The 24,953-nt window shown below is 37.0% G+C and overlaps 1 long non-coding RNA gene across 2 annotated transcripts in view; it reads right to left on the bottom strand.

The window, feature by feature from the left end:
- The window catches only part of LOC113618399 (uncharacterized), a 217,640-nt gene that overhangs the window by 190,450 nt on the left and 2,237 nt on the right, over window positions 1–24,953 (bottom strand). For both annotated transcript variants that reach the window (XR_003432003.1, XR_003432002.1), the window contains exon 2: window positions 21,891–21,969. This is a non-coding gene — a long non-coding RNA (uncharacterized LOC113618399). The remainder of the gene's footprint in view (window positions 1–21,890; window positions 21,970–24,953) is intronic.

Here is a 24,953-nt window from a genome sequence, read left to right as displayed (position 1 = left end):
CTGTTTATTCACGGGCAGACTGAAAGTGTGAGTTTGCAGCTCACAGGCAATACACTCCCTTCTTTCAATTCTTGGGAAGGCAGAAAATTGCAAGGAACATTTTCCATAGCTCCTTAGAGGGTCCCACGAGGACCACTCTTTATCTGTCCACAGCTCCATAATGCATCCTTACGTTGGTTTTTCCTCCTTTCCTTCTGTTTTGCTCCTCCAGTCCCCTACTCCTGCTCACTGCAATCACTTTCCCAAATAAACTATCTATATGTAAGCCCTTGTGTCAGATTCCGCTTTCTCAGGAGTATCTAGGCTAAGACTCCTAACTTGCTTTGAAATATGGAATTTTCTTCAACTAGTTTGAAAGTTATATACCGTATAGTTTTATTTTTCATTGATATTTAATTTATTAAAATGGATGCTTTCCTCATCAGTTTCATGAGCTAATAACATCTATAACTGCCACTCTCTCCCTTCCAAGAAACAGATGTAATTTAGCTTATGTTCACTTTTCTCTGGTTGCTCTGCTCCTGGCCATTTTGGTATCACACAAAATTTTGTTTGGAATTATTATAGACATATCTTGTTTCTCTTCCTGATTCTTGCATTTTAATATGAAATCAAACTTTACTCCCTATACAGCTATAGAATCCTGCAATATCTATTTCTCTTCCTCTGTAAATATTTGTCCAAGAGTGTATTTAATGAGAGTCTTATGTTATATATTTTCTCAGTCTTACCTCACTGAGAATATAAAACCCAAAGTTCAAAGATCTTTTTCTTTAACACTTTGTGTTAACCAGTAACACAAATATTACTCTATTATCTTATTCCATCTAGGGTTGCTGTTGAGAAGTTAGATAATAATAATAGCTAACACTTACAGAATGCTTACTATATGCAAGCATAGTGTATATATTATATATATATACATATATATATCTTAGAATATTCTAAGAAATTTACATATATTAACTCATTTAATGTCAATGACAGCAATCTCATTCTTGTTCCTTTGTAGGTGTAATTCCCTGTCCCCATCCCCTACCCCCATTTTGAAAGTTTGTAGAATTTTTCTTTTTTGGTTGATGGTCTTAAGTGTTAGTATATTGCTGTTAGGTTTGATTTCTTTTTTCACATACTCTATTTATCAGTCCATGGGTCTTTTTTTATCTAAGGTATATATTTCCTGAGTTCTGAAAAATTCTAGTTTATCATTTCCTCAAATATTTCCTTTCCTCCATTTATTTGGTTTTGGTTTTGCTTTTTTTCCAGCTTATTGATCTATAATTGACATATAACATTGTGTGAGCTTAAGGTATACAATGTGATGATTTGATACACTCATATATTGTGAAATGATTTGCCACAGTAAGTTAGTTAACACAACCATCACCTCACATAATTACCATTTTTTTCTTTTTTTGTGGTGAGAACATTTAAGATCTACTCTCAACAACTTTCAAATATATAATGCAGTATTGGAAACTATAGTCACCATGCTGTACGTTAGATGACCAGAACTTATTCATCTTATAACTGGAAGTTTGTACCCTTTGACCAACATCTCCCCATTTCCCTCACTCCTCCAGCCCTGCAACTACCACTCCACTCTCTGTTTCTGAGGGTTCAGCTTTTTTACATTCCATGTATAAGTGAAGTCATACATTATTTGTCTTTCTCTGACTGACTTATTTTACTTAGCATCCATGTTGTCAAATGGCAAGATTTCCTTCCTCCATTTATTTGTTCCTTCTTCCCAAGACCACTGTTATATAGATCTCAACTTTTTAAACAAATTTCTGTCTTCTGTATCTCTTGCTTTCCCAGGAAGCCTGATGCTTCCTGGGAGAGTTCTCCATCTGATCTTCCAGTTCACTAATTCATCTTCAGGTATATTGAGTTCTTTACTTTAACTCTCATGTTTTGATGCCCGAAATTTCTTTCACTGATTCATTCTTACAATGATTTTTGCCTGTTTTGTGTTCCTAATAACCTCCCTTATTTCTTTGAGGATTTTATTATGCTTAAAAATTTTTTCTTCCCTCTGGTGCATTAATTGTGCTTCATCTAGTGCAGGTTGTTCAGTTTACCTTCTTTTAAAATGCTTGCACCTCAAAAAATTAATACTTTAGCTGGTAATGTTTCCAAGCTGAATGAGCAAAAGCCTAGACTCTGTCTAATACCCATCAGAGTGCACTTGGCCTCAGGGAAGAGATATTCCTCAAGGAAGAAGGTCTATGGTGTTATGTCACCACAGACATAACATGGTGTACGTCACCCTCCTATCACTCACTCTGCTTGCTCTGCCATCAACTAGGCAAGCTGCTTTGAAATCTTCCTATGCCTTGGCCTATGGCACTAATCTTTGTCAAGAGCTGCTTTCCTGAATTGCAATCACCTATCCCATGGGAAATAAGAAGGGGAGAAGGAGGGAAGAATACTTAAGGGCTGGCCTCTTGCACGTGATTTTTATTAGTGTCCACCAAAGATAAAAAGCTCTTCCTCAGCTGGCTCTGATCCAGAGCATAGAATGGTCCTCTGCTTTGGGCTACCACGCCCCTCACACCTGGGCCTAACTCTCTTCTGTCCTCCCAGGAGTTTCTCACAGTTTGAATGTCAGGTTCTAGGATTCCTCAACCTTTTTCTTCTCTTGGCATCCCCAGGAGTGGGTCAGGGGACTAGAGCTAGCTCCCTTTCTTAACAGAACCAGCCAAGCACTTTCTGCATCCTCCCAACTGTATCCCACTCCTCACTTATAAAATGTATTTAAGAAAACATTTCTGCTCAGAAATATGTTAAGGCTGAGTCTTTCATCCAGAAAGTTTTACTTCTACAATGATAGAAGAGGGTGTCTCACAGACTTGAGGTGGCAGTTTTGTGTGAAGGTGTTGAGCTTTTAGAAAGAATATAACCAGGGCAAGATGGTTTGATAGGCCTTGACAAGTACATATACCTCAGCCATATGTACTGGCTCCCAATAACTCTGCAGAGAATTTTTCATTCATTCCTCCCTTTCTTTCCTTCTTTTCTTCTTCTTCTTTTCCCTCTCTTTCCCTCCCTTCCTCCTTCTTTCTCCTTCCTTTCCACTCTCCCTCTCTCTCTCTGCATGTAAAATAATCAGAAGCTGCTTGCCCACAGCAATGTGAATCCATACAGTGGGACTCAGGTAAAAGCAGATCTGTAGCAGGAAGTTTGGTGGAAGGGCAAAGAGAAACACTTTGGTCAGAGGATTATGTCTAGACAAGGGTGACTGATTTGACTCCAAAATTAGTGTTGCAATGTAATTTCCCCAACAATAGGTGATTCTTATAAGCAAAGCAAAGCAAAGCATTATATGGTTCTTCTTTGCTCTTCTAATTTTAATGTCCCCTCAGATTTCTACCACTAATGTGCTTCTTGCCAGAAGCAAGCCAGAATGGTTGAGTAAAGACAGCTGGATTAGTCACTCCAAATTACTTAATAGTTTACAAAAGAAAAAAAATTACCAGAAACCTATAGTCAATTTTTGTTTTCTCCCAAAGTGAAAAGGTGCAAGGGACTATTCAGAAAATGTTATTTTATTTGTATTATACATTTATGTAAATTCACAAGAATAAATGTTTTCTAATGACATCATCCTCCCTCTTTTTTTTTTTTTTTTTGCGGTACGCAGGCCTCTCACTGTTGTGGCCTCTCCCGTTGCGGAGCACAGGCTCCAGACGTGCAGGCTCAGCGGCCACGGCTCACGGGCCTAGCCGCTCCGCGGCATGTGGGATCTTCCCGGACCGGGGCACGAACCCGTGTCCCCTGCATCAGCAGGCAGACTCTCAACCACTGCACCACCAGGGAAGCCCCCTCCCTCCTTTTTAAGTAGATAATTAATTGACGGATACACTTTCCAAAAGAAGGATTTCACCAAATAAGGGCCTTTGCAAATGCAAATGCACAAAGCACACACTCACTGAATAAAAAAAAAAAAAACCTGCCCTCAAAGAGAAAGAATATACCTAAGTAATTGCTTCTTAGAAATAATAATGTTATTCGTTTACTTCAGATTTTCTTCTTCAGATATCTCAATTCATTTGATAAAGGAAAATGGCTTTTAAAGCTGTTCTTTTGCATTTCTGACATCTAAACTTATTTCATTATGGCCAGAACCTATTTCAACCTGTTAATTTGTCCTTCTAAGTATGTCATAATCATTCCCTCCCTGCTTTCTATACCACTATCACATCCTTATCCCCTGTATCAGTTACTATTGCTGCATAACAAAACACCCCAAAACTTAGTGGCTTAAAACAAGTATTTATCATGTAAAGTTTGCAGGCTGCCTGGGGTTAACGGAGACTCAGTTGTGCCCTAGCTCTCTCTCTCTAGGCTAGCCAAGACACGTTCTTCTCTTGGTGATGGCAAAAGCAAGTTCAATCACACAAGTGCTTCTTGAGTCCACTAACATTCTATCAGCCAAAGCAAGTCACATGGTCAAGTCCAGAGCCAAGAGGTGGGAGATACAGGGTGGGAGAGACAGGTAGCAAATGTTTAAAATAGTAATATAACCTACCACATCCCTTTATGTTATGGAACAGCAACCTTTTAGCTGCTTTTGATGAATGTAGAATTATCCTGTCCAATGTTTCCTGTATGTATTTCCCATATTCATCTTCCTTAAACACTACTTTTATCATGTCACTCATCTGTTCTGAAATCATGAATGGGTCACAATTTCCAACTACACTGTGTATAAAGTCTTCTTCCTGTCTTTCAAAACCCCTTATAATTTGGCCATTCTTCATTTCCTCAACATATATCCTCCATTCTAATGAAGCCAGACTCTTCAGTATTTCATGAACAGCCTTTTCCTAGTCTTACTTAGATACCTTTATTCACAACAGTTCCTCTCAGCCCAAAATGCCACCTTCCCTCCCCAGTCCTAATTACACCTCCTTCACAAAGTTCCCTAGGTAATTTTCCCTAACTTGTCTCCCTTTTTTGCTATTGAATCAATGTGTTATTTCTCCCAGGGGAAGATTTGTTGTTCATTTATTGATTCAACAAAGTTTTACTTAGTATTTACTAGATGCCAACATTATAGTAAGTGTTGGAGATAACATAGGGAAAAAGACCCAGTCCCTGTCCAACAAGACAATCCCTTTAGGGAATATTAGAGTGTGATAGAGCTGTAGAGAGGTGAACATAGGCGGTGTGGGAGTAGGCAGGACAGGCATTTAATCCTGTCTTGGGGGACTATGGAAAGATATTTGGAGAACAAGTTGTCCATGGCTAAATCGGTGTGATGAATGAGAGTTATTAAGGTGAAAAAGGAGTGGGAGAAAGCATTAAGGGTACAAGGAACTAAGATGAGGAAGAAAGGGCCAGAATATCTGGAGGGCTGCCCATAATTCAGTGTGGCTGAGGCACTGAATGTGAGACAGAGAGAGGGACATAAGGCTGGAGAGGAAAGCTGTGTATAATATGAGCTGAAACTCATCTTGAAGGCAGCAGGGAAGTAGGAAGTGTCTTAAGCAGGGGCATGACATAATCAGATTATTGTCTGGGGTTTTGTTTTGTTTTTAAAATTGAGATAGAATTGAAATATAACATTATATTAGTTTCAGGTATACAACATAATGATTCAATATTTGTAATTATTGTGGAATAATCACTACAAGTCTTGTTAACATCCATCACCACACATAGTTACAGTTTTTTTTTTTTTAGGATGAGAATTTTTAAGTTCTACTCTCTTATTAACTTTCAAATATACAATGTGGTATTATTAACTACAGTCACCATGCTGTATATTACATCCCCAGAAATTGTTTATCTCATACCACGCTGTATATTACATCCCCAGAAATAGTTTATGTCATAACTGGAAGTTTGTACTTTTTCACTACCCTCACACATTTTGTACTCCCTCTGGCAACCACCAATCTGTTCTCTGTATCTATGAGTCTGGGTTTTTTTTTAAAATTCAGATTCTATAGATCAGAAAGATCATATGGTATTTGTTTTTCTCTGTCTGACTTATTTCACTTAGCATAATGCCGTCAGGGTTCATTCATGGTGTCGCAAATGGTAGTATTTCCTTTTTTACGGCTGAATAATATTACACTATGTATATATATAATGTTACATAAGTATATACTATATATAATTATATAATATAATATTTTATATATATATATTTTTTTTCTTTATCCATTCATCCATTGATGGATACTTAAATTGCTTCCCTGTGTTGGCTATTGTAAATAATGCTGCAATGAACATGGAGGTGCAGATATATTTTTGAATTAGTGTTTTCATTTTCTTCAGATAAATACCCAGAAGCAGAATGTTGAATCATATGGTAGTTCTATTTTTCATTTTTTAAGGAACCTCCATACTGTTTCCCATAGTGGCTGTATCAATTTACATTCCTACCAACGGTACACAAGTGTTCCCTTTTCTCCACATTCTCTCCTGTTTTAAATCTTTTAAAACAGACTAATTTTTTAAAAGATCACCTTGGCTGCTCTGTGGACCATGGATTAAAGGGAGACAAGAAGAGAAGCAAGAAGACCAGTCAGGAGGCTGTTGTAATAATCCAAGAGAGAGATGAGTGTGGATCAAACTAAGGTGGTGGAGAAAAGTAGATGATTTCAGAGATATGTGGAAGTGGATTTAATAGGACTTGGTTATTAAATGAAATAAGGCTGCAAAGCAAATAGTGGTGCCACTAGTTTGGGGAACCTGAGAGGAAGAAGAGGAGAGATGGAGAAGTGGAGAGCAGGGCAGAAGCAGGATGAAGATGTGGATGATGAAGGGCAGTCGTGAGAGGGTGCCACACCTTGATGCGAATTAAAGAATGATGCTTGCAGATATCACCAAGCAGGCATATAAGGAGGACGTTGCCAGTACCCCTGAGATCACTCCACATAGGTGGCCATCTAGCCTGCTCATGTGGTGTGGTGGGGGTGGGGGGTAAATTCAAGCTGGAGTGGGCCTAGGAGGCATGCTTCGCCCATTGTTGCCTGAGACACAGATCAGCCTGGTTGTGGTTACTACTGGCGGGGCACGAAGTTGCTGAAGGTAAGACTATGGGCCTTTGTGCATTCCTCTCCTTATTGGACTTAGAATAGTGATAGTTGTTAACAATTCCTCATTCCTTCAATACATACCCACTGGTGGGGTTCCTGAGAGATGCAGCTCATCCCTACTCATTTGATATTGCCAAACTAGTAAGACTCCATTAAATAAGAAATGAAAGAATTAAGTCTGAGAAAGTTAAAGTCAGTTTTGCATTAAAAAATTACCTTCCTTGTCAGGAAACTGAAATTAATATTTAACCTGTATATCTTGAGAAATAAAATTTCCTTTACTGGAAGAACAATGAAAATATATGTATTGGATCTTAAAAAACAAAGGCAGATTTATAGAGTTTTATGTTAATATAAGTGATACTGGAAGGTTGCCCCAAAAGAAAGTAGTGCCCATAGGAATGACAGCTACACAATTCAAGGGAGGCAACTGTGTACTTGACGGCTTGCAGTGTATTCAGTTACTGGGTAGATCAGCAACTCAAAGTCCTCAGCAGTGCAAAGGGGTATTAGATCACCCACCACCTCCCCACTCCCCCAACCAGGGCAGGATTCTTCCCTCTGGTATGTTCATAAGGAGTCTGTTCAGTCTCGTTTTAAAGGTCTTAAGCTTGGAGGTTTTAATCACCTCCTTTAGAAGAATCTTCCCTCCTATCACAGGAAATATGTCCTTAAGGGAAATTCACTGATACTTAACCCATATTTTACTTGTTATAATTTCCTATTACCCTAATTAAAACCTTCCTCTGAGCCTTTCCTTGTGACTCATTCACCAAGTATCACCTCTTCCTCTGTGGTGTTTTTGCCATTCAGATCCCTTGCATGTGGACAGTTATCCTGAGTCTGTAGTCAGCCTTAATAGTTAGGAAATGTTTAAGCCTGTAGTACTAATAAATCAGCTCAAGGTATAATTAGAGGCTTAACTCTGTGTGGAGAAGATGTAACCCATTTGTTAATAACATCACTTAGGTCTTTTGAAAACATTCTTGCCTAAAATAACTGAGTCAAATTAAGAATGAGCCTTAAACAAAATGTCAAAATAATGGCCTTCTAGGACAGTATGAGCCCAATTCCTTCACTGAAAATGCAGCTAAGAATGCTCTGTAGCTTTCTGCTAGTTATTCTAGAGGCAAGTTGACTCAGCTTCTCCAAAGTTGATTAAAATTCAGATGTAATTAATATTCACTGATGTGCTAGATGCTTTTATTTAATCCCCACATTACACTCATTTTACAGACAACTATAACAAGACTAAGAGATGTTAAGTAACGTGCCCAACGCCACACAGTTGGAAGTGACAGACTCAGGGTATAGACTCGGGTCTTTTGATTCTAAATCCTGAGCTCTTGAAGTGTCATTCACCTAATTGTGAGATGATAAGATGATTACTTAGTGGACTTGAGTTTCTCCACCACACCAGAGGCCTTATCAAAATACCTGCTTTGCATTTTCTGTTGTGCCATAAAGCATATGGGTATTAAGAACAAACATGTTTATGGATGTATAAGAGCCATGGAATTCATATTTTCCACCTTGTAGTAATCCATGCCTCCTTGCCCAACCTACTTCACAATACTCATTTTGTATTCTTGTATATAGCCACTGCCCCTTTTTATAGATCAGGTGCTCCAAAAACTTTTCCCAAAGATCACAAAGTAGAAAGTGTCTAAGTTCAAAATCAAACAAGTCTCTCTGACTCCAAAGCTCTTCCTTTACTTATTTGTTGAAACTGAACTGAATGAAGGAAGCCCTACTTTGCTTTCTTATTAGGGATGTTGTGGGGAAAATAACCAAAGAATGACTGCAGCATGTTTTGCAAAGTAAAATATGCTAGTGAAGAACTGAGAGTATCGACCTCAGGAATTGTGCACATGATGAACTTTAAGATTCACTAAAACACTTTCTCTGTTGTGTAATTCCTCCTCCTATCACTGTGCTAAATATGCAATGTCATCTCTTATGTATTGTAACCTGTGCAGCTAGTTCTAATTCTACCACTACTCAGATAAATTATGTTTAAAATTGAAGTCAATAATTTTTTTTTTTTTTTTGGCTGCATTGGGGCTTTGTTGCTGTGTGCGGGTTTTCTCTAGTTGCGGTGAGTGGGGACTATTCTTCATTGCAGCATCTTCTCTTATTGCAGAGCACAGGCTCTAGGTGCATGGGCTTCAGTAGTTGCAGCACGCGGGCTTAATACTTGTGGCTCACAGGCTCTAAAGTGCAGGCTCAGTAGTTGTGGTGCATGGGCTTAGATCCATCGCATGTGGGATCTTCCGAGACCAGGGATCGAACCCGTGTTCCCTGCACTGGCTGGCTGATTCTTAACCACTGTGCCACCAGGGAAGTCCCTGAATTAAATAATTTTTAATGAAGAGATCATTCTGTATAATTACATAATATTTCAAAAGAGCATGTAACCTGACAAACACTACCTGAGCCAGGTGATCAAGGTCAACATCAACAGTGGTAAGTTATGTTGATAGCACCTTTGATGTCATGGGATGAAAACTGCACTTTATCTCTGTGGTCTTGCTCCCAAAGATGGTAAATCCCAGTCTAATCATAAGAAAAACATCAGAAACGTCTCAAAGAGGGACATTCTATAAAATACTAACATAGATATAGATACAGTAAGTCCCCTACATACGAACCTTCAAGTTGTGAACTTTCAAAGATGCAAACGTGTGTTCGCATGTCCAACCACGTAAGGCGTGAGTGAAATTGCAGCTTGCCCTCCATCTCCTATTGCTGATGATCCTTCAGCTTTACCAACTCCCACCTCCTTTCCCTCCTCCAGTCAGTAACTCTTCTTGCCTGTTCACTTGATGCCAGCCCCATATGCCAGCTGCTGTACTGTACTACTGTACTTTTCAAGGTACTGTACTGTAAGATTAAAAAGGTTTTCTTTATTTTTGTGTTTGCTTTTTATGTATTATTTGTGTGAAAAGTATTATAAACCTATTACAGTACAGTACTACATAGCCGATTGTGTTAGTTGGGTACCTAGGCTAATTTTGTTGGACTTATGAACAAATTAGACTTACCAACACACTCTCATGATGGAACCCATTTGTATGCAGGGGACTTACTGTATAGCTAAAACCAAAATACTTAAGTACTCCTAAAAACTGTCAAAGTCATCAAAAACTTAGAAAGTCTAAGTAATCGTCACTGTCAAAAAGGAGCCTAAGGAGACATGATGACTAAATGTAATGTGATATCCTGGATGGGATGCTGGAACAGAAGAAGGATATTAGGTAGGAACTAAGGAAATCTGAATAAAGTATGGACTTTAATTAGCAATAATGTATTGATAATGGTTCATTAATTGTGACAAATATACCATACTAAGGTAAGATGTTAACAGTAGGGGAAACTAGCTGTGGGGTACATGGGACCCTCCATACTATCATAATTTTTCTATAAATTTAAAACCGTTCTAAAAAATAAAGTTTACTTAAAATATAACCAAAACAAAAAAGCATGGAAGTAGGATCTTGCTTTGAACAAATTTGTTAAAATGTGTATTCTCCCTCTCTTGTTCTCATGTTTCTTTAAAAATTCTAAGGACACAGAAAGAATAGCATTTTTTTTTTAATTCACAGGAAATAAGTTTATCATGGAAGTGTAATAAATTAGCCTTTTCCCATCCTGCCATCATAAATAGAGATTAAGAAATTCAGGGCTATTTTTCTTTAGCTTTATTATTGATTAATTATGATCTTAAAAAAGCCATTTTTCCATTTGTAAAATAGATAAAATTCTATCATGTGGGAGGCTTATAAAGTTTAATGAAATGAAATAAACAGATAGTCCATAGAAAGAATTACTTTAGGGCTAACATTCGAATATCAGAGCTTTTAAAAATAATCAATTTTCATCCATTTCAACAGCTGACCAGAAGGCTTGACTTTCCTGTCAACGAAGAGGCCTATAATGATTTTACTCCTTTGTTGGATTTTCTTCACAAAAATGAGCACACACTTAAACTTTGCTTAAATACCAGGACTTGCTGACACAAGCCGGGGGCAGAATTGCATAGACAATCCACACCCTGGCTCCTGCTCAGTTTTTAAAATCCAGGACACAGTGTAACCCAGCAAGTTGCTGTTTCATGAATCAGCCCCTTGATGTGAGGGAAAAGCCCTTGGCAACCTGGCTGTGCTGTTCTAAGGTAAGAGAAGTGATTGCCTAGAGAGAAGACATCAAGGCCACCACACGTACAGACTTGCTCTGCCCAGGACATGGGGAATTTTGTTTTCCTTGGAATCAGCCCCAGAATTCAGAATTAAGCTAATTACAGCCTGCTTTTCTAATATCCTAAAAATGCATACTTTTCATAAGACCCTAGGTACTAGCTTTCATATTTGTGCTTGCTTTGCCTCTGCTCCCCATCCCTGAGCCCTTGGAGTTAACACACCATTGCTTGATCTCATCAGGTAATATTAGGAAGAGTGAGGCAATCAGCTGTTCAATTCAGTCACAGGTGTGAGTGTGGAAACAACCCCATGTGTAATCAGAAGTCACAAGACAGTAAGGGCAACTACAGGTTCTGAAAGGAGACCTGATTAGGTCTATGCCAGAAACTAGGAAGCTGGGGTAGGAATGGTCATCAATTCTGTGGTGTCTGTTTTTCTTAGGGTTTCTGCTATCAGTGCCTGATGCAAGAGAATCTCACCAGGTGTGACCAACCAACCAATTACCTCCAGTCTCTGGCCCAAGGAAATTTACAAGTGCTCCTTTTTGTCCCTCATGTAGGCCTGTGAACTCATGCTGATAAAGACTTATGACTTATGGTAGCTACTGACCAGAATTTTACAGAAAATAAATTCACCAAGCTCTGTGGCTTGAGTTTTAATATTACATGACTTGAAAGTTATAAGACTGAACTCTATAGCCTGCATTTCTTTTCTCTTTAATACTGTTCCTACCTCATCTTTCCCTAGAAACTCCTCTCTTCTCATCTGCAAGACTCTTTGTGAGTGAATCATGTACTCTCTTCTACGTTTTTGTGAACTGTATATATATGGACACGATTTCTGCTTTAAAAGTTTAGACTAAGTACTACAGGAATGATGACAACAGAAAAGAATATAGTAAGCATGGAGAAAGTTGTAAAAGCTAATAAATCATATAAAATTCTTCCAGTCATAGTCCCTTTGGCTACGATGACACCCTTTGGCTTTCAGTCCTTATTTGCAACAGTGAAGTTCAGAAGCAATAATAAGGAAAAGTGTTGATTGAGTTCCTATTTGTGGATAATATTTATTTTTCAGGAACTCTCATATGTGTGTTAAACAAATTCAGTGGGCATTTTCACAACACAGGAATCAACCCCCATGAACGTATTATTGGGATACTTCCACCCCTTTCCAGAATTCTCTGAATGCTTAGGAGTTAATCAACATGCTAAAAAGGAGAATTTGACTTCAAATTTTATTTTTATCATGTGACTCACAAGAGTAAATAACCAGAATTTTGTTAAATATAAATGTGATTGTGAAACAAATGCACAAGGCTCTGTGGCTTGGTTTCTAATTTCATTGTCACCTCTCTACTCAGCAATGTTGCATGGACTCAAAGTTACTCTAGGATCTTCTTCCTCACTTAGTCCTTAGATCCAAAACTCCATCTAACAGAGGCTTATGTTCCATAAAGTCACCAGAATAGTTTATTAATTTATAATGCAAAATATTTACACTAAGAAAGTTAACATTTTCTCTAGGTATAGAACTCATGAGCTAAGGACAACCACGGGTTTAATGACTGTGGAGCCAGGGAACAAAGCAAAGAGAATGTTTTGAAGCTGAGGATAGCTTGCTGAAACTTCCTCTTACAGTTGAGACATGACAGAGTTCTACCTGCCCAGGAGCCTAAACAATCCTGTCAATGGTCCAGGAGTACTTAGTTTAAGGACATACCAAAAAATTCTTACTTCACAATTTTCATTTTTTCAGATGCCTTATGAACGCACACCTTCTGAATTCTACATTTTCACCCCCATTGCAACCCTCTTAATAACATTTGGATAATGTGTTTTACATTCCATTTACCTGACTTCCTATAGAAAGGAAGTATCTATGTATCATTATATTCATTGCTGTCAGTCTACAGTAGAACTCACCTTTTTTTTTCTTTTTCATTTATTTTCTAGCATTCATCTTATTTTGGCCTGTTTTGTGTATCCAATTACTTTAATAGCATATGAGAGTAACGTACCACATTTCAAATTTGTATTTATATCATCATTTGAATGGGTACCATAAGCACAAATGAGCAAAATGGTGTTCTAAAAATCACAAAGAAGCATCATCTAGGACAAACATTGCTCTGTTCCTCATCCTATAAGTGTGAATGGGAGAATTAATATAGGATGACATAATGGTGAGGATCTTAGCACTTTAATATGTAACAATAAGTAAGGGAGTACAGTTGAACAAACCTATCTTGTAGTCAGTCGTTACTGACGTGAGGTTTTAATTCAGAAGATGTTTGTTTGTTCTAAATACAATGCTTACAATGCTTTGATAGACTAGTAGGAAAGCACCCAAAGAGGAAAGAACAGTATTTTAATTAATATTAATAAATATATTATAATTAATATAGCCTATGAAGTATTTTTACCTAAATTTTAAGAAGATCCTAGAATCAACAAATGGTGCTGGGATAACTGTATATCCACATTTTTTAAAAAGAATGAGGTTGGACCCTTATTATACACCATATACAAAAATTAACTCAAAATGGATCATAGATGTAAATCTTCACAACCTTGGATTAAGCAATGGTTTTTAGAGGTGACTAAAAAGCACAAGTGATAAAAGGAAAAATAGCTAAATTGGATTTAATTAATATTAAAAACTTTTTAACAGTAACTATGTAGATGATATGTTAATTAGTTTAACTGTGGTAATCATGTCACAATGTGTATATATATCAAATCATCACGTTGTGCACCTTAAATATACAAAGCTTTTATGTTAAAATATACAAATAAAAAAGATTTAAAACTTTTTGCTTCAGTGGACATCATCAAGAAAGTGAAAAGACAATCCACAGTATGGGAGAAATTGCAGATCATATATATCTGATAAGGGACTTTTTCTCAGACTATATAAAGAACACATCACAATAAAAAAGACAACTTGAAAAAGCTTTTAGCAAAATTCAACACCTATTTATGATAAAAACTCACCAGAAACTGGGCACAGAGGAAACATACCTCAACATAATAAAGGCCTTATATGACAAATCTACAGGTAACATCATAATCAATAGTGAAAAGCTAAAACGCTTCCTCTGAGATCAGGATCAAGACAAGGATGTCCACTCTCGCCACTATTATTCAACACAGTTTTGGAGGTCCTAGGCATGGCAATCAGAGAAGAAAAAGAAATAAAAGGAACACAAATTGGAAAAAGAAGAAGTAAAACTGTCACTGTTTGCAGGTGACATGACACTACATATAGACAATCCTAAACAGGCCACCAGAAAACTACTAGAGATAACAATGAATTCAGTAAAGTGGCAGGATACAAAATTAACACACAGAAATCTGTTGCAAGTCTGTACACTAATAGTGAAAGAGACCCACTTCAGACCTAGGGACACATACAGACTGAAAGTGAGGGGATGGAAAAAGATATTCCATGGAAATCTAAATCAAAGAAAGTTGGAGCAGCAATTCTCATATCAGACAAAATAGACTTTAAAATAAAGACTATTCCAAGAGACAAAGAAGGATACTACATAAAGATCAAGCTGTCTTCCAAGCACATTACTTGTATTTAAATATTTAATATTTAATTTAAATATTTAATTTAAATATTTAAGTGACAGCTTGCCACTTAATGAGTTGAGTATTCAATAAGAATCAGCTATTATTCTATCAATCAAATGCAGATCCCCTCATCTGGTGGAATTAAGCCACATATATGTTTAAATTTTCTAGCAGCCACATAAAAAAGTAAAAAGAAACAAAATTAACTAATAATAATATAATTTATTTAACACAGTGTATTAAAAATATTAGCATTTCAACATGCAATCAATATAAGAACTTTAAGATAGTTTACATTCTCTTTTCCAAACTGAGTCATCAAAATCCAGTGTACTTTATACTTAGAGCACATCTCAATTCGGACTAGTCACATTTCAACTGCTCAATAGTCACCTGTGGCTGGCGGCTATGATATTAGAGAACACAGCTCTTACTCAAATGCTGTGCTCTTTTCCCTCTCTAAAGTTCCTGTGCCTTCAGCACGTAGTAATCTCTGCCTAAGGATTTTCAAAGAGTGGAGGGCCAAATGAAGAGAAGTCAAGAAGCATCCTTTCCTGACCATGTCCCATCTTAACAGGTGATGCTGGGTTGCAGATAGGCCTCCAACCCACGTTCTCAACTACATACTGTTATACAAGAATGATCTGGTAAACTGCCTGAGGAGAATTTTAATGGAGTAACAGATCCCAGGCTTTCGTGTATTGTTCGCTCTGGTATCCACAGGGTCTAGAAAACTTGCCTGGCACAGAGCAGGCACTCAACACATTTTTTTCCAGTTAATGAATGAATATTAACAGTGCTTTTCTAACTTAACCTCTAATTTTATTACCATTTTTTCAAATATCTGAAAACATCTAATAATTCCTTTAATATTGCCTTTATTTCTTATAAGCAGATCCATTTTTGTCTTCCAAACTGATTTTTAAGCTCCTCCTTATCTTTATTTATCAAGCCCCTAGTAAAGATCAAGTTTCATAGAGCATGAGCCCATAATAGAATTGCTATTAGGGGTTTATTTTCTGTGACAGAATACATATTTCATATATGTACAAACATCATATAAAAGTCACAGATAAAATTTTGTTTGGATTTTTCTATTGCTGGTCTAAGAATAAATGGAAGCAAATATCTAGAGTTCCAATATTGATGAGCATTCCTCATTCTTAGTAAAACTCTAGGACATATTTATACATTAAGGGCCCACAATGCTGCATAATGCTGACATAATTAAAACTTATAGACTGAAGGAGCATGCAGAAACAGTGCTGATGTGTGGGTGGAGTGGTTTCCCAGGGAGGCTGACACCTGGTATGAATTAGTTTCTTCACTGAGTTCCTAGGATTCTTAAAGCAAGATAGCGTGTGTAGTTTACTCAGAGTAAGAGATGAGGTCCTAATAACAACCTCCAAGGCCTCCCAGACCTCACTGTAGTAGTCTTCCTTAAGCTTACTCCCCTCCAGCCACACTGGCCTCCTTCCTGCTACTCAGACACACAAAGTTTGCTCCAATCTTCCAGCTGTGCTTTAGGTTCTCTTGGACTAGAACGCTCTTCCCCCAATATCCACTTGGCTACCTCCTTTTACTTCCTTCAAGTCTTGCTCCGACGTGTTTCCTCCCTGAGTTCTACCCGGATTGCACATTAAATACAGTAAGCTTCCTGGATTCCATCCTTGCCCCTCATTTTCCTTACCCTGCTTTTTATCCTCCTTAGCACCTACCACCCTTTAATTTATATCATCCTATGTTGTTTATCGTTCCTCACACTAGAACGTAAAAGCCACAAGAGCAGAGATCTTGTCTGTTTTGTTCACTGATGTACCCTATCCTAGAGCACTGGCTGGCCTATAGTAGGCACTCATATCCTTGTACGATGAATAAATGAATTAGTTCACTCATAGACCAGGCACTTTTATAGATTTCTTTCCCTTTTCAATTTTTTAAAAATAAATTTATTTATTTTAGGCTGTGTTGGGTCCTCGCTGCTGCGCATGGGCTTTCTCTAGTTGTGGGGAGCAGGGGCTACTCTTCACTGCGTTATGCAGGCTTTATCATTGCAGTGGCTTCTCTTGTTGTGGAGCACGGGCTCTAGGCACGCAGGCTTCAGTAGTTGTGGCTCATGGGCTCTAGAGCGCAGGCTCAGTAGTTGTGGTGCACGGGTTTTGTTACTCCGTGGCATGTGGGATCTTCCCAGCCCAGGGCTCAAACCCAGGTCCCCTGCACTGGCAGGCGGAGTCTTAACCACTGCACCACCAGGGAAGCCCTCCCTTTTCAATTTACTAAATTTTTTCTAGTATTAAGGTCACCTGGGAGGTTTTGCAAGTCTGTCTGAGAAGTTGAACTCTCCCAACCTGTTGGTTGGTCTTGCTCACTGAAGGGTCCTGTCTCTGGAACTTATTCTGCTGGGCAAGTTGCCAAAGCCTAAATTTGTCCACCTTGGGGTATGATGCAAGATTTAGGTTCTTTTTTTTTTGTCTCTTTGGAAGGGTGTGTTTCAATTTTGGCTGACTTCACTGTTTTGTCTGGGGCTTTATTCTTGTGTTGAGTTTTATTTTTTCCTGGGTTAATCAAGCAATTTAGCAACTATTCTTCCCAGAGCTATGGAATAGTAGAAATTAGAGCTGGAAAAGACCTCACAGTTGATCCAGTCCATCCCCCTTGCCATTGAAGTCTTGCTCTACACAATACAGTGTCCACGGCTTTGTTCAATGAGGTTTTAAATGTCCTCAGAGATTCCTTTGGGAGCCTACTCAACTAACCTAATACTCTTAACAATTAACAAAAATTCTCACTGTTTGTCTAAACTTTCCCTTTCATATTTTCATTTTATTTTCCCTATTGGTAGTCCAAGGTAGCAAGCCCTTTCTCTTTGGGGATTTTATACCTTTCAGAGAAGTGTGGACTTACATTTCTGCTCTGCCTGTTCCTAGCCAAACTATACATGTGTTCCTCCCTTAATCTTTCTATATTCTCTGTTTAATTTTATTTTTGCTTATTGAATTCCTTCAAACTCTTCATCTTGATTATTAGTATGTGTACTTTCACTAACCATCCATTGAACCACTGTAACATAATGCTTTTCCTTCTGAAACCTGAAGACAAAGCACTGCCGTCTACCATGTGACATTGCAAATATATCCGATTCACTGTCATAAACAACTAGAGTATTTTTATTCACCAGAATATTGAATAAGTTCTGTGCAATGCTCTTCACTTGAGTTTAAAATTTTGATGATAATTGTGTAATGTTGGATATCTCATTTAAGCCCTTTGCCCTTTTCTTTTTATATCTGCAAAAGGAGAGAATATCCGCTTCAGCCTCCTTTACTGTAATCTTAATGAAAGTAAATATATGGTTATAGGGCTAGAAAGAAATCTTTCAGGGATAAAAACCTTTCATTTCTCAGCTGTTTTTCAAACAGAATCACACAGGTTAAATTGTTTTCAATACTATGAAGTTCAAATGGCATTCTTTTTGTTTGTTTGTTTACAGTAATTTATGCTAGATCAATGCATCTCAAACTAGTTGTAGTAAAGCGAAAATTTTTTAAATCACCAAATGCCATGGACTGAGTTTTGTAAAATACAAAATCACAGGGTTGGGTGAAGTAGTAATGTCAACTGCTCTAAGATTTTCAAATTTACACTCATTTTCTGTATTTATCTTGTCTCAGATGGGCACTGGTCCATGGACCTCATTTTGAGTAGCCTTGATGGACAATCATATTCCTTACCTTCAGATTCAGATACTTTTCAAGATAAATATTCTCTTCTGATGATTAACTTTTCAGCTTGTTTTCTGCTCCCCTTCAAAGTCAACTTTTAAAAAATATTGATAGAAGAGCCAATCAATTAATCATTTCCCCAAAACATCTAGTTATATGTTTCCCATTTATTTGTCTTCACTCTTTCAACATGTAGTAATCCTTAATTTATTTCATAAAATTAAATCTGAATGAAAAATACTTTTAAGAAAGAAAACAACAACTTCTTGGAGTTTATACCAAGTCAGTGAGTTATATGATGGTTTCCTGGTCAAACATGCTGGTAGCTTCACTTCTGGAACTCTCACTAGTCTCTAGCAATCCTGACCAAGGCCACACTGATAGCAAGCAGAAATCCACCAATCCAGGAAAGATTAAAAAACACTCTCACTGGGGCTTCCCTGGTGGCACAGTGGGTGAGAGTCTGCCTGCCGATGCAGAGGACACGGGTTCGTGCCCCGGTCCGGGAAGATCCCACATGCCGAGGAGCGGCTGGGCCCGTGAGCCATGGCCGCTGAGCCTGCGCGTCCGGAGCCTGTGCTCCACAACGGGAGAGGCCACGACAGTGAGAGGCCCGCGTACCGCAAAAAAAACCCAAAAAACAAAAAAACACTCTCACTTATTTCACCCTGTCTGGCATTCTGCCATCAACTTGTACTTTTGGATTCAAGACACAGATTATATGTCAACAATAACCAGAGTAGCTATTACATAAGCTGGTTATGGGATGCCATGTGCTTTCAACTGGTATCTTTTACAGTTTGGGTATAACAAAAATTTAGTTTTAGCACTCTCTTCTGAAATAAGCTTCTCTTATTTTTAGTGGCTTTTAATTACTTTGAGAGGGATTTAAATAAAAATATACTGAACTATCATTTCTCCAGGGAATTAAAAAAATAAAGTTTATGGGAAAACATGAAATGTGGGGAAATATTAAACACAGTAAACTGCACAAATGTAATACATAAGTTAGACATCGAGCTTTTTATGATCTAAGAATCTATTCCAAGAAAAAGAAAAATTGAAATTCGAAGACTTATGAGCTTGTTTCAAAAAATAGTAAAAATAAGTTCCAGCTGGTGTAAGAGCATAGTAAAGGTACAACACAGTACGAGGGTAGATAATAGCAGAGGATGGGTGAGGCATTGGTAATGGGAAACTTTAAACATAGAACATTTTACACTGCTTTTTAAAGGGATTTTTTCAAAGATAAGGAAAAAATATATACACACACATAATACACAGAAATAACAGAGAAAATGTATTACAACAATATATCAGATGAAGTTTTCTTTACACAATTTTCCAAGAGCAAGCATAAGGCTAATATGGATTAATCACTAATGAATTTAATAACGTGAACAGATTATTAGCTCCTAAAGCTAGTTATTTTGTTTTCAAATGTTTCAATGTGCCAGATGTTTCATAAAAACAGTTTTTATTATTTAAAATGATTTATGAAGCTAAATGCCCAACTTTTATTTCTGTGTTAAAATTTAAGAGTTAAAAACCATTTAACAGGTAAACAGAATTTGCAGTTCAGTTAGCAGTCACTGAATGTGAAAAGAGTTCTTAAAATGCTCCTCTTTAGAGCCATTCTCGTTCCCATAGAAACCAATGTGAGATCCAGGAAAACAAGGTAAGTTCTAAAATAATCACCATTATAAATACCCATTATATAAATGTAAATACAGGCAATTGAAATGATTTAGATGATTTTGAAATTGCATATCATTTCCCAAACCATAATAATTCCTTCAGAGTGGTTCTTGTCTGTCACATAAATACAGCATTTACTAAATTTTAAAAATTCTTATGATTTACTTGTGAGACCATAATTGCCTTCTCAAACAAGTCTTGGGCATGCAAATATTGAGTTTTGAACATGTATTCTGGTGCAAGATGGGTCTTTTTTTTGGCTGGGCTTTTACTTTATGGTAGATTAAGTACTTATCATTATTAGCATTTGAATTTTACGTAACCATTTCTCTATTCATTATTAATTGCTTTACAATGAGATCTAGAGATTTTAGTTATTTTACAATTACAATTTTTCTCATTTTTATTTGTCCAAGCATTTTGTCATGATAAAAGATCCAAGAAATCTTTTATTGGGATTGTAATTCCTCTCAAAGTCCAGAACCAATCATTGAGTATACAGTACTCATAATATTAATGAAGATGTGAATGTGAGTTGTTATAAATCCCTCTAAGAAGAGCTAAGCCTCCTAATGATTAAGGAGCAAGAACATTTCAGAGGAAAACTTCCAACAATGAGAAGCAAACATTTGAATTTAGTATGGCTGTTGAAGGAGTTCTGGACATGCCACCCCAAAATATGCCGCTTTGTTATATTATTGTGAGCTGAACACATGAAAAATGGCAAGAGCTTTCTCTGAACTTCCCTTTACCTGCCTAAAGACAGATCCTCCAAAAGGAATTCAATTGTCATAAACCCCCTCCCAAGGATTGACTCTTATCACCTGGGAAGACACTAGATGTCAACTCCAAACCCAGATAAACTTTGTCACAAACTATCATCATATCTCCCATCTATTCTTCTAAGAGCCCATTTATCATTCTAAAAACTCATTTACTCTCCCCTAGGTTGCCTATGTCTCCCACCTTCCCCTATTAAGACAGTATATAAGCTCTCAGATCTCACTGCTGTTTGGGGTGTTCACATTTTTTTTCTGTGATGCCCCAGTGTGTTACAATAAAAATTAATAAATTTGTTTACCTTTAATGCTATTAATCTGCCTGTTATAAATTTATTTTATAGACCTAGCTATTGAACCTAGGAGAGCAGATGGAAAGTTTTTTCTCTCCTACAATGTTAAAAGAACCACAACAAGTTATGGACTAGTCACACAGTTTTGTTGGCTGGATGAATTTTCAGAAACTCAGATATTTTCCCTTACATTTCATTAAAACCCTCAATTCTTAAAATGTGGTCTCCAGACCAGCAATGTTGATATCACCCGGGAGCTTGTTAAAAAAGCAGAATCTCAGGTCCTAGGCAGGCCAAATGAATAAGAATCTGCATTTCAACAAGCTTAACATAGATTTGAACGTACATTAAAGTCTGGAAACACAGTCAGTCCCAAATATTTGCTCCAGAAAAATTTAGAAGTTTTATTCTGGTGGACTGATGGAAGCTAAAGAAGCTACCACCTAGGATGTAAATTCTAAATGGGGAAAGACCATGTCTGCAAGTAATTTTCCAGGACCCCTCAACTGGTAAGTAGCAGAGCCTGAGTTTGAACTCAGGTAGAGCCAAAGCTTTTTACATACCTTGAAAAGACATCATAGAGACTTGAGGTATAGGTCGGCCTCCTCAGTTCTTCATGGCCGGCCAATTAGCTGTTCCTTCCTAAAGTCAAAAGGAAAGTGCCTTTGAAATTGGTCCTTCAGATATCAGCCATTTAACAATCCCTCACCTGGACATAGATATAGAAAGGTCAGTCTTATTGATCCATTCTGCCTAGTTACTGAATGGTCAACTCCACAGCAAACTTAAGGATTCAGGTATTTGTGATTTAACTTATAGCATGTGGATCCCGAATGGAACTTTTAGGTTTCATTTGCTTGAGACACATGGAATCACATACTATAAAATCTGCTTCTAACTTGATTTCCTGTGAAGCCAAATGTAATCAACTAATCATAGATATGACCTGATATGTAGGTAAAGGCATAGTTTTAACTACAATGCTTCTCACTAGAGTTGTGGAGCGTTTCCCTCCAGAGAGCTAAGTCAATCCTAAGGTTGTTTTCTTCTTCATTCTATGGCTTTGCCCTCTGCATGTCTATCTACATTTATGTGTTTTTGCCATTTTCCTACATGTGTGTATGTTTAGTAGTGTTAGAAAGAAATGATTCCAGGCGTTCTTGTGTCAACTGTCTGCCTCTTCACACGTTGATATGGTTTGTTTCTTATCCTTTAAGAGAGCCCTTAGGATCTCATAGCTCCACCACTTCTTAGCACTGTGATTCTGGCCACATCACAACTTCTCTGTGCCTCAATACCCATAAGTATAAAACGGATTTTTTGGTTCTCACTTAATAGGGCTGTTGTGAGGAAGATTCAATAAGTAAATACACAGAAAGGGCTTGGCACAGTACCTCATACAAAGTAAACACTAAATACATGGTTACCTATTATTACTTTATTATTATTATCATTGTTGTTATTATTATCATTATTATTAACTTGTGGAGGGCCTGACTTCCTTGCAAAGTATCACCAAGATACCATCTAAGAAACAAAACCCATGTTTAGAGACTTTTAGGAGGGTTGGTATGCAGGATCTGAGATATTTAAAATGTACTTCAGAGAAATTAAGTGATTTGCCTAAACCCCTTTTTAGTAGGGATTTGGATTGAGTTTGGATTTATATGCTGGTCCATCAAATACATATTCTTATGTGCTTAATTTAACTAAGTAATAATGCTGCTTATACTTTAATAGCTACCATTTTCCAAAGTTTTTCCATGTGCCATAACCATTAAAATGAGAAGTTGTTCATTGTGCCATGTGTCACGATGATTAAAATGAGAAGTTATTTCAGTGGTTCCAGCTTTCTGGATTTAACGAATCAGTAAAATTTTTTAAATTGGGGATTTAACCTAAGGTTGTTTTTTAACAATTTATTGCCCAAAGACATATTAGTACGTATTTTGTTACCCGAATGTTACTGACCAGAGACGTATCAATACGTTTTCAGAGAGTGATATAATTAACATCACCCTGTGAAGTTGTTAGAGCTTAAAATTGATCATGGGTTCATTATACAACTTATGTTGTTATCATTCATATTTTGCTCCGTTAGGTTTTTGTTCCAACCTTGTGTATATTATAAACACAAATTTATTACCGTAAAATTTTCAAAAATGACCATCATAAAATTTTGAGTGAAGAAGAATTTTTCAGTGTATTTTATGCAGATACTTTCTCTGATTGTCCGAGCGACATATATACTAGTGTCTCAGAAGATGACAGTTTTTCAGAATATAGTCCTGATTTAGATGATGTGAATATTCGACCCACAAAAAGACAAAATACCTTAGTGATTGATTTTGATATGGCAAGTGAAAATGAAACTCACAGTGCTGGAGAATACTCCTTTGCTTCTACAGAAGAGTGGATTGAAGACAACATTTCATGAAAATTAGAAGATCTTACAGGTGTGTCAGGTGTAACTACTGAATGTAATAACTCGCAAAGTGTTAGTGAAATAACAGAATTAATTTTTGGTAATGACTTTTTCGAGTTGGTCGCTTCTCAAACAAACTTGTGTCACCAACAGAATAAGAAAATCATATAAAAAGTATGATAAGACTTTAAAATGGACTGATGTAACCAACAGTGACATGAAGAAGTTTCTTGGATTAATAATTTTGATGGGACAAATAAGAAAGTCACACTGGAAAGAATATTGGTCAACTGATCCCTTACTTTAAACACTTATCTTTCCAAAGATTATGATGAGGCGAAGGTTCAAATAAATAATGACATTGCTTCACTTTACCGATAACTCAGAAACTCCACTTCCTACAGACAGAATTTCAAATTGTTAAACCTCTTCTGGATTATTTTCTACCAAAGTTTCAATCGATCTATATACCCAAACAAGAGCTATCACTTGAGGAGGCAATGATAAAGTGGAGAAGACGACTCAGATTCAAAACCTATAATCCTGGAAAACTTGAAAAATATGGAATTTTGGTCAGGATGGTTAGCGAAACTGCAAATATATATGCAACCTTGAGATTTACATGGGTGAAGGAAAGAAACTGCAAGAAACAGTATTATCAGTCCTACAACCTAATCTTGGTTCATGGCACCATATTAACCAGACAATCTTTACAACAGTGTGTCCACATCTGAAATATTGTTGAAAAATAAAACCAGAGTTTGTGGGACTATAAGAGAGAATTGTGGTCTACCAAACCAATTAAAGGAGAAATCTAAAAATCTACAGAGGGGAGAAATGACATTCTTACGGAAGGGAGAAGTGATTCTTCTCATAAGGAAAGACAAGAGGCTAGTCCGCATGGTGACAACTATTCATGATGCCTCCATAGCATCTACAGGAAAGGAAGACAGGAGGACTGGCCATCAGATAACTAAGCCCACTTGCATATTAGAGTAAAATAAATTTATGAAAGGAGTTAATCGATCCAATCAATATCTGGCAAACTTCAATATCCTCTGGAAAACTCGAAAATGGTATAAGAAAGTGGTTTTCTATTTGAGTAATTGCAGTTTATTCAATGCATTTAAAATTTAGTGTAGCCTTAGTGCACAGAATAAAATGACTTACAAGCAATTTTTGTTAGCAATAAGCTAGAGAA

This window comes from Aethalodelphis obliquidens, unplaced genomic scaffold (assembly GCF_003676395.1).
Source record: "Aethalodelphis obliquidens isolate GAN/ISIS:26980383/991018 unplaced genomic scaffold, ASM367639v1 scaffold5, whole genome shotgun sequence".
Lineage (NCBI taxonomy): Eukaryota > Metazoa > Chordata > Mammalia > Artiodactyla > Delphinidae > Aethalodelphis > Aethalodelphis obliquidens.
The sequence above is the reverse complement of the archived record's forward strand: the minus strand, read 5'-3'. Positions and strand labels throughout refer to the sequence as shown.